The sequence below is a fragment of the Poecile atricapillus genome, chromosome Z (genome assembly GCF_030490865.1).
Source record: "Poecile atricapillus isolate bPoeAtr1 chromosome Z, bPoeAtr1.hap1, whole genome shotgun sequence".
In the NCBI taxonomy this organism is placed as follows: domain Eukaryota; kingdom Metazoa; phylum Chordata; class Aves; order Passeriformes; family Paridae; genus Poecile; species Poecile atricapillus.
Window position 1 is genome coordinate 46,582,363 of NC_081289.1, and position 11,727 is coordinate 46,594,089.

Here is an 11,727-nt window from a genome sequence, read left to right on the forward strand (position 1 = left end):
AATTTATCGATGTTTAAGGTTACTAATCAGTTGGGAGTTCTTTTAAAGGTCAACAAACTCCAAGAAGACATATTGGTGACCCTCATTTTCATTCCTTTTCACCCCCTCATCCCCATCTCCCTCCTGTTCAACCCAGCCAGTAATTAGTAGCTCCTGTTTTTAATTTACCTTGAAAAGTAAATTTAAATATGATTAAAAATGGATGTCTAATTTCCAAGCCTAAATTATCTGTTAGACAATATAGTCTATTTAAAAAAAAAAAAAACCACAAAATGATTCTGAGTGATGGAGGTACATTGTGCTCTCTTACTGGCCTTTTGTTATTGATGCAGTGTTTGCAGTACCAAAATTCAATAACTTCCATAAAGGAATTGTCACCTCTCTGCAGAGTAATTGCCCTAAGTTAATAGACCTACAGATATAATGGCAGAGATGTCTTCAGTTACAATGCTGAATTCAGTGCTATGGTGAAACAGGCTGACAAAATGCAGCAGCATTGTAAAACTGTTGAAAAGGGACCTAAGTGTGCACCTGCAAATTTCTGGTACCCACAAATTTACTATCCCCCCTAGAACTAGGAGCAATACCAGCCATTGCATTTTTATAGGATGCCTAAAAGGGGGTGTTTATGCAGAGAGGGCTGTAAAAGTGCCCTCCTTCATTTCCAGCATAGGATTAGTTCCATTGGCCTACAGCAGGTTCATCCTGGGTCACCTCAGAGAGGCACAATCTCATGAGCCACATTTCAGCTGGCTTCAAATGCAGGATGTGTGTGCAGTAGGATCTCCCCCTCCACAGATTCTCCAAAGTGAAGAAGGCTCCCAGTGCAGCAAATGGCAGTGTTGAGCTCACATGCCCTCTCAACAGGAGGGAACTCCCTTGGTTTCGCAGATAAAAATAGCAGTAGCTTTAAAGTAGGGCTCTGCTAGTTATTTTTTAATAGTGTAACTTACTCACAGGCAAATGCAGCTTAACTTGTCCCCAGAGCAGTTAATAATTTAAGCTAAAAATCACTAGCTAGCTTTTGCCAACTCCATAAAGAAAATGTTTCAGAGTAATAAGTAAGAAGGCTCGAGCAGCTCTGGCATCTCCTGAGTGGGTGGCCTGTGTCTCTTCAGTGCATTGGTAAAAAGCCCACTGCATTCATGTCTTCTGCCCAAGTCACAGTCATATTCACTAAGTCACAGTCCTGTCTGTGTCTCCTGTTGCTATTTTAATTTCCAATTAAAAGTAAAAAGCTTCTTGTTGATTTAGTGTAGTGGCCAAACCTCTGTCCTGGGAGAAAAGACAAAGTGTACCACTGGATTTTTGGGTAAGGAGAAGCATTTTAGACAGGGCCTGAAAAGAAAAAGGTGGTATTAAAAACTGTTTTTCATCTCTCCGTGGCTTGTGAATGGCCACTAGCATGTCAGAGTATTTCACTTTTTCTCTTTTTGGCAGTAAGGTGCTAATGCAAAATTATAAAAATAAAAAATCAACTGTTGAAATCAATTACTCATTTAAGTCTGCACTAACCAGTATTTTCTTATTGTCAGAATTTGTATAGTCTGTAAAATACCAAACAGACATTGTTTACTGTAGCAGGAAATTTGCAAACCTATATCCTACTAATCTGTTCATAGACTATTTCTGTAACTTCCAACTTTAACTACTACAAACCATAAAAATCTATTCACATAATTTTCATCCATCTAAAAATTTGTTTTTTCAGTAATCTCATGTTACCATTTAAGACTTCAAATGTAACTCTCAGTATGTCATATCAGCAGTATTGCTTGGAATTATAAAATAAAATTGTTTAAGGGTTTATTTTAGGACTGAATCATATATGAAAATCAGAATAACTAGAATTGCATCACTACAGGTAGAGAGCACCCATCTAAATAGAACAACAGAAACAAAGTAGACTGCAGTGGAATTTCATGGTAGGGAAAGAAATTTCATGGAGGAGACAGGGGAACAAACCAAAAAGAAAAAAATTCCCACTAATGTTAACTTGGTCCTGTCCTCTTTTTTATGACTACTGATCTGAACAAGAAGAGGGATGCAGCCTTGTGCATGGCTACCTTAGTATTTCCAAGAAGCTCTTTAGCTGAATCTGCTTCTGAATATTTCATCTGACTGACTGAACCACAGATTTTCCTATTTATTTTTCTTAGTGTCTTTGGTAAAAATGTAAAAAATGGCTAAAAAAGCCAATGCAGGATGGGTCTGGCCCCCTTTGAAGTGGGCACTGTATCACACCTTGAGCATCCTGCCCAAGGCAGCTGTAGGCAGCAGCCAGCCAGGGTGGGGGAAGCACCACGCTACCTAAAAGTGTAATCCTGCTGTTTTTATCAGCTTTGTGTAGTTGGGTGCTTCATAAGCTGTGGCCAGAATGACCCAGCTCAGACTGATTCTTCCTGCAACCTTGCAAGGCAAAGTGTCCCCTTTTGGCTGCTGTATGTGGATTTTACAAGTCATGTGGTTTGTCAGTGCAAAGAGATGCAGGGGTGGGACTGCTGCTGTCCCAAGGGCTCCCATATCACCCCAAGATGTGCAACCCACAGCACAGAAAAGGTAAGGTCTGCTTTCAAGTAAGGAATAAAATGTCCTCAGTGTCTGGCAAGAAGCCTGTCCCTTTAGTTGCTTTCCAAGGCAAAAATCTTTTGTTCATTCATGCTGGACAAAGTGTGAGCATTCACAAATGCACCTCAAAGTGCAGTCCTCTCACCACTTGGCTGTTTCATGATCATGCAGCTCTTCAGGAGTTACCCCAGTCAACAGAGGGCTAGCCCCAAGCCATGGCCAGCTTCCCCACCACAGGACCTCTTTGGGGAGATGCCTGTGGATGTATCTTTGCAGCTGGTGCTTGAATGGCCTGGACTGGGCAGCTCGTCCTCCCCTGCCCAGATGGGTCAGGCTGGTGACAAATGGATGTCAAAGTAAGTTAATGAACATGATGTTAGAATTTGGCCTTGCAGACACTGCTGGTGACAAGCTGAGGGGATAATACTGATGTTACTTAAATGATCTTTTTAAAATCAGTCTCTTTTTAAATTTTAAATTTCTACTAGGTAATAATTGCATCTGATGGGCCCTGATGCTCCTTTGAAGAACACAGCAGGTGAGGAAGAAATTATTCTTTCCTCACTTGGAATGTTTGAGAGGCTTCTCAGCTGCTGTTGCCTTCAAAGGAAAGAGAAATGCGAGCCAGGGAGCCTGTGACCCCACCACAACTCAGCAGAAACACGCTTTGCACACTGACCAGTGTGAGTGACACTGACTGCCTGCTCTGGGCAGCCTCTAGCCTCAGCAGCAAGAGCACTTTCTTTTAAGATCCCTGACACAGTAATGGAAATGATGTGGTGCTGTTCCCACCCTCATCTCCTCTGTGGCTGCCTCTTTCTGTGTTGGCCTCTCTCCACACGGCTGCCATAACAGGTGATTTTATTCCCCCATCCATTCAAACTTTCTTACATGTAATTTATCACTCCTTGGGCTAGAGATCACTCATGTTAGTTTAGAGGTTTTGGCCAGTGTAAACCATCCCTCAAAAAAACTATGGATTTATATTTGCAAAATATATGGATTCCCACTGTGCATTTTATTATGATCCTAATACACTTTTAAGTACAATTAAGGTCATTGAAGTTGGATAAATATTGGAGTCAAATTCTTACTTTAGTCTCAGTTTTCATGTTTCAGGTTCATCTGTGTTTTCTATTCCTCTGGAAATTGAACCAAACTAAGTGGTTGCTGAAATTCTAATTAACTTTGTTTTCTTTTTGAATGAGGATTAAAGCAAACCAAGAATCCACTTCTGGGTTTTTTTAACAGAAGCAGCTTCCAAAATCTGCAGTCCAGAAGGCCAGTTTTCACCCTCACAATCACAGGCCTAACTTCTTGAATCCTCTTATACCAAAATTTAAAATGCTTCATCAATTCCAAAAAAAGCTATAGATATTCAGACATTTATATGGCCCATTTAAGTTATCTTTTTTGTTTCTTATATAGCAAGTTTTTGTCATTTGTGTAGTTTTTGAGTGATTTTTGTATGCTTAATGCATTTGAATTACTTCTTTTGGGTAATATCCTTTGCACATAAAGCTTCTCAGCTGTTGAATTTGAATTTTTTTAGCTATTAGAATTTAAGGTTCATATACGAAATATATTCCTGAAGTATATACAGCTGGTCAGCAAAAGAAAATCCTGCAGAGAGATTAATTTAGCCCAATGCACATAATAATGAAGGCAAAACTGTGTTTGATCTAGAATTTGAAATAGTTTCTGTGTTTTATTGTTTTCTTCAGCTGTGTTCCAGCGGGTTTGCAATCATCTACTGTATAAGTATAAACCTGGATTCTGAACAATCAATGAGTACAAGGTCAGCTACAGCCATTGCCTGCCTGATTCAAAACTTGGACATGGACATTTGTAAGAAAATAGAGAAGCAGAGATTTCACTGTCACCAAGATGCTTTTAGTGTTCAAAAATAAATATATGGAATGGTTTCAAGTGAATTAGGTAACAGGTTTTTTGCCATATTTTGAGAGAAAAATCAGGGAAAAACACAGAGGTGAATTTATAGTGTGTTTACTGACTACTGTACTGGTCTACACCAGAAAATCCTGAGATGGCACTGACTGAATAGTGCAGATATAGGTCAGTGGTTAGAAAACTTCCTCAGGGTAAAAAAGTGTCTTTGACTGATAAACTCCAGGTGCTGAGCTATAGTCATGTTGCACAACTGATTGGAGGCACCTGAACACAGTCAGGTGATGGTGGAGGAGCAGATCAGGGATGCTGCTGTGCCCATCTTAGCTCAGGTACAACTGACTCCTCTGCAGACTTCCTTACAGTGGGTTTGGGGCAGGTACTCAAGGGCTTCAGGAGGTGGTCACTGCTTCTGGTTGTGTAGCCACATCCTTTGTACTGGTTTGGGTCAAAAGCACCCAATTCTGACAGGAACCTCCTGTCATGGAGACCTGGAAGCACAAGGAGAGTTGGCACAGATGCTGGCAACTGGTAGCTTCCTGTCTTGAGGGGCAATGATTTCTGGCCAAGGGGGCACCAAAGGAGTTGATCCAAGACCTAGAGGAGTGTAATTTTTCCCTCATGTTAGGACCTGAGGTAAGATCTGATTATTTTGTTTACTTGAGAGATGCCTTTCTAATAAGAGAGGAAGGACCTCCCATCAGTGGGAATCCCTGAATTAAGGTGCAAACTGATCATATGCTGAAGTCTATAATAAGTATTTTATTTAATAATAAATGTGAGGTGGAGATAAAAATAGGAAAAAACATGGATTGGAGAGAAAGAGAGTGACGGAGGGACAGATTAAGTAGAAAGGTATCGTGACCCGTGGATCCAGTAGGTGTCCTGTTAGTTCTCTCTGGTCTTCTTGGTCATAGGGGGTCCCATGAAACATGGAGTTCAATGGGTTAATATACATTCAGGGGTATGTGGGAACATCCAGGTACCTGCCCCAAAGTGGCCTAGATTTACAGTGTCTTTTAAAACACTGTGGATCATGTGCAGTCCTCTGCTAGAAGACATTCAGTCTCACAGACCCAGGCCCTGAAATATTTATTCACATGCTAAATGAAAGAGTGCTACTAACCCCTTGTTTTTAGTATGGTTGGAGCACTTACACATCCTATCTGGCACAGTGCAGATGTGGTCTTCCAGCACCTTCTCCACTGGGATGAAGTTCAAAGAGGCTATAAATATATATAAACCTGAAAATTATGACAATGAGAAATAAATTTGGCCTATTTTGTTTGACTGAGGCAAAATGAAAAGAAGTCAAATGTGTCTTAAATGTGATGGGAAATTTGGGTGGTAATGTCAGGAAGGCCCTGTCTGTCTTGAAGTGCCCTAAAGGAAAGGATCCATTTGATGTGGGGAAGCTTTTCAAAGAGTGTAGAATTAGGGGCAGTGGTGCAAAAAACTACAGACACAAAGAGCAAGAGAGACTTGCAGACACGTGACTGAAACACCACGGCTGTGAAAAGCATGGGTCTGGTTGTTCCAGCTGTGTGCCTTGGTGTCCCTAATTACAGATGCAACCTGTTGGTTTATCTTCAATGGCTTAGCAAGAAGATTACTTCACAGTGGTTCCCTGAGAAATGTATGCTTGCTCGTTAACATAGCTGATATTTCCTTACTCTGATTAGCTATGCAGCCTCAGTTAATTCACATCCTTTTTAGTTCATAGGCCAAAGTTCAAATGGAAGAAATTTTTGATCCTATTTGTACGGCTGCATATACTTCCCCTCCTTTATGGCCAGAATAATAACTTCAAACCCAGCTAAAAAACCCAAACCCTTAAACAGCAGAAAGCTCATTTACATTTATTCTGGGGTAAAACTTCTTTTGAATTCTGAATATAATTTCTTCTTCTTAATCACTTGTACTTTTATCTCTACAGTACAGTTAGTAGTTCCTCAAATCTATATTGCTTTCCTACTAGGCCTATGCTACAATTATACATATGTACCCCATTAAATCAGCAAACATTTTTTCAATGTATTTAGAGAAAATAGATATATAAACTCACTGGATTATGTATGTTGTTAGAAATGGCAATGTTTTTGATATGGAACAATAGCATAATACGTCAAATCAAAGCTTGTGTTTAAAGAATTCTATTTATCATGACCTATGAATTTATAAGGTATATATCAGAAAATGTTTAGCCTGAAGAAATGAATAGAAATAGAGATTTTTTTTTTTTTCTGAAATGTTTGATTCAGCACTGTAAATTTTCAGAGAGAAGTAATGGCAGTAATGAATCAGGTGAATGTTTGATTTCAAGGGCTCCTGGGGAAGATCTAGAATTACTCACCTAAACAGAAGTTGTACACAGCTGAGCTCTGTTGCAGTTGCATGTCTCAGTGCTCTTCTGGGATGGAGGAGACTGGAGTGTAAGACCCTCCTCTGTTTCCTTCTTCACTTGCCCAGGAAGTGAGTGCCCAGCCATTACCTCCTGCGCATTTCAGATCCCATTCCCACCTTTTCCTTTTCCCTATGCTTCTTTTTAATCTGATTTTAAAAAAAGCCATCTCTCCTCCCAGCTGAGTGCCACAGCCTAGAGCTGAGCTGTGCTGTCTTTACTCAGCCTCCTTTTTGCCCAAGACACTTGCAGTGCTGGATGCCCAGTTACTGCAAGGCATGTGGTGGACAAGAGGAGGGACCTCCCATCGATGTGCTCCCCCAAGCCCTGCAGCTGGGACTTTCAAATGTCCTTTAGTGAATGTCTCTGAGGATACAGCAAGCTGAATACCATAGACCAATGTCAAGAAGAGTTTTTCAGTACTGTCAGTGCACAAAGATTTAGAGCAAATCAAACAGCAGAATGGCAGCTGATCATGCACTTGCCATTTACATTCATGGATTACTAAATAATTTTTAAAATATTCTCTTAGAGAAAAGTCACAATATTTTAGTAAATCATTTTTAATTAAAAAATAAATCTATGTTGACTATAATCTTAGTGTCATTTATAGCTTACCCAGTAGCTTTTATTCACTGGACTGCACAGTCTTTTTTAACATCCATGAAAATTAAAATATGTCATATTAGTCACCAGAGAGCTCTCATTTTATTCCCAACATACATTAGAGACAAATGCAGAATTACAGGGAAAACATTAATAAAAAATTTACACTGAAGACTACAAGGACTGTTGCAAAGTGCATTTCCTAGTATTCATCAAGAGCTAAGAATTAAAAAAATTCTATACAATTCATGCTTAATATAGTGTGGTTTAATTTTTCAAAGAGAACAATGTATTTCACACTAGGCCTAAAGTTGTCTCCATAAATAATAAACCATTTGAAAGCACTAGACCAGTGTAGAAGAGCAGAATCGGTGGCATCATGGTGTTTTTTGCTAGAGTCCCTCCCATGTTTAGGTGGTGACAGGTGGGTAAGGAACCCAGCCTTCCCTTTCTGACCACAAGTTATTTACATTGACATGAAAGATTTAAAGCCAGTGTATGAACTGCAGAGGACATGAACTCACAGACAGCTGCAGTGACCAATAAGGGAGCCAATTCTGCATCACAATTAATGCAAAGGAACTCATTCCCTTCACTTCTATGTGAAGGGCTTCTCACCTTTCTTTGGGGACCATTAGTGAGACAGAAAAACCAATAACTCATCTGGGGCGTTTTTCCTCCTCCCTTTTCCTTTCCCTGCTCTTGTTTTCCTGTATTCCTGAGGTTTATCTGCTGAGGTTCCTGGCACTTGTATGCATAATGTTTTCACTTATTTGTCTTGCATTGCTTTCAGGTTCTCTGACCACTAAAACTAAACCAAACCTAACCAAACAAGCCACTGAGGAATATCTGGAAAAACCAATGGAGCTGTTAAAAGACATTGCATAAATGAGAGGCCATTTAGAAAAACAATCTCATGTCTTCATAAACAAAAGTGGCTCATTTTCCATGTAGTGGCATGCTTTCGAGCCTCCCTCTTGCCTCCCAATTATATGCTTGTCAAAGACAGAGCCAGAAGGTCACAACCACTTTACTCTCTCTACTGTAAAAATCAGCCAACAAAAACTTCCACTTCTTAGTGTATTTCAATTATTTATGATATCTAGTTTGAACAAATACACTTCCAGACTGAATCTGGAAGCTAAAAGGGAAAAATGGCATAACAACTCATTCAAACTGGGCAACACCAGTCTGAAAAATAGAGAGAAGTCCTCCTAGCATACCTTTGTTGGAGAGCAAGTCATGGGGAACATAAAGCATCTGGCTTCTTTTTACATTGTTTGAAGTGTTCATTTGAAACTACGCCATCCTGATATACTTCTTAATATTCTGTTTGGAAGTACAGCTGAGACACATGCAAACACATGCATATCTCCCAAGCAAATAGGGTGGGTTTAACTTGTCAGACTTGATGTGCTAGACAGCTCAGCATCTAGCTCCTGCTGAAGCCTTGATGGGAGCCAAAACAAACATCTTATCAGTTATGTCTGACCTGATATGTATACTCAGAAGATACCTGTGAGAATTTCTCAAAAGCAAGGACTGGAGTAAACCATTCCTGTCAGAGAGTGCTGAGTCTGGTGGCGTCAGGGGGAGAACCTGCTGCTTCTCCCTGCCTCCAGACCATGAATCCGTGTGCCCCACTCCCAGAGCCATTCCCCTTGGCCCCCAGGCCAGGTGCCTCGCTTGGTGCTGCTCAGGCCAAGCATTGACAACACACCCTCGTTGCTCCCTATGCTGGTTCACCCCTGGCACTCAGGCATTGTGCTCTTGGGTCTGTGGGTATGAGCCTTTCACAGGCCAGCAGCCCCTGTGATATCAGGATGAGCTGGCTGGGGAGGTGTTCCCCAAGCTGTGCTGTTCTTTGAGAGTGTGTGTGCAGCTGTTGTGATGAAACCCCACACTCCCTATCCTCCCCTAACAAGAGCTCACTAGGTGACTGTTGGCTCAGAGGGACTTCCAGTTGGATCTCACATGCCTATTGTGGCTATTCGGGATCAAAATACTCTCACTGGTAGTCAGTTGTAATAAACTCTGTAATGCCAAGGAATGCCACTGAAAATGAACCAGAGAAGAAATTCTTATGAACCTCTCATTGGTATAATGAATTTTAAAAGAAGAATGAATGCGTTTCCATAGAAGAAAGCAAGTTTCAGGTCCTGAAAAATTTTCCAGGACAGAACAGGTTGTAGCTAAACAGTAGAAGGTCTGTTCATCTAAGTAGGGACACAGTGTTTTGAACACAGAATTTCAGGTAAAAAGTGCAGCAGATCTATTCTTCTGTTCCTGGGAAAGCCCTCACTCCTCCTTGGCTTTGGAAGGACCCACTTTCAAAGAAGAAAACCCATCTGTACAGTCCAGCCAAGAAGAAGCTCATGCCTAATGCCTGTCTGCAAACCACTGATGAGTAGAGTGGACGTTCCCAGGGTGGCATCAGCACAGGAGGTCCCCACCTGCCTTCATGGAGCTCAGACCCAATTTGAGCCTGCAGAAGACCTGCATGGGAAGGCACAGGGTTTGAAGGGATGGTGAGCTTTTTGACCTTGTACTGGGGATGTGCACATTGTGCCCAGAGGGTACCCACAGCCCCTGCATAGCCAGCATATGTCCCAGGATATACAGAGCCCTGAACAAAAATGAAGAGCACAAAGAAGGGAGTTTCACTGACTCCCTGTTCTCAGCTTAGTGCTGGTCAGGGTTGGACTCCATATCTCATGTTTCCTTCACATTAGATACATATACAGATGATGAGGCTTGTTCCCTGAGCTTTCATTTTGAGGGTTGTTTATGCAAATTGCTGGACTTGTTTTTTTCATGTTTGATTTCAGGGTCGGGATCACTCTGCATTTACAGATGGGTTTTTTGGGAAATATTGAGGAATGTTCCCCCTTTTGAACTGGCTTGCTCCAAAACAGCTCCCAGAAAGCTGCTTGTCAGGAAGAGCATCATGCTCTCCACAGTGCTCTGGGCCGAAAGGCTCCCTGCCTGCTGCTCGTGGGGATCTGCCCCTTTCCCTGGGGCCGTCCTGCTGCGGCTTTGTCCTTCTCACTGGCAACACTTTTGGAAACTGAAAAAGGCCTATTTATCCCCTTGCTCATTTAAATGCAGACAGCTGAATGCCGTGGCTATTTAAAGTGATAGCTGTCAGCCGAACAGATGCTTAGGATGTGAGTGCTGGACTATCATTAAAAGATATAGTCTATGATTAAAAGACGTTTTTCCTATGGGAAGCTGCAGCCCTCTGGGACTTTTTGGCTTATTAAGAAAGTTTTGCATTACCATGTCTCTCTAGCAAAATAATGCAAACTTGCTACTGATGCCATGTTGTTCTCATTCTCACTATTGTTTCTGGATCTTCGGACTACTTTGTTTTGATTCTTGTACCTAAGTGACTTTGAGTCACTTAGAAGAATGAAGCATCTTACATTCTTGTATATTGAGATACTTGTAAGTACCTATTAGGTACTCTTGACTTTACTCTGTGATTTCATAATATAATATAATGTCATGCAATATATAATAAATTATATTTTCTACTCTGATTTCCTCTTGTACACTACTTTCTCAATAAGAGATCATTCTGGGTGCTTAGATTGATAATTTCAAGGATACAGAACTGATTTGGCCGCATACATTTCCTTGAAATGAGCAGCAACTGTGTTTCTAATCCAAAGGAGTGATTCTGAAAAAATTGCATACTTAAAGCTTATTTTTAACAAAGGAATTATTTCCTTTCAGGAACAAATCCTCTGGAGCATGGGAAGCTGCAGCATGTAAGCCAGTTACTAACTACATCAATTCTCACCAGAAGCAAATCTAGACATGTGCGTTCTACATTTCTCTGGCTAATAATGTGGATCAAGTTTTATTTGGTAAATAAAAAGATATGTGTTGCAAAAGTTTTCCAACATCTCATTTAGAGTGTAATAATCTGTGTGTTGTTTGCTAGCCTTGTGGCTCCTCTTGGTTTCTGATCGCATGGTATCAGAAAAATCAATACCTCATTTCTCACATCAGCCAGATGGATAGGCCAGGCAAGGGTTTCAGCCAAGCCTTTGTGCCATTCTGACAGGGGAAAAAACATGTTTCCCCTATTTCAAGCTCTACTGTTTACAAGCAGCTATTGACAGCTTTGCAGTTACTTTCTCTCAGTAAGATCTATCACAGCAAAACTTTAAAGTCTTGCTGGCTTGGCTGTATTTCTTATACCTCCCCACTTACCAAGTACAGCTATAAATCCTTAA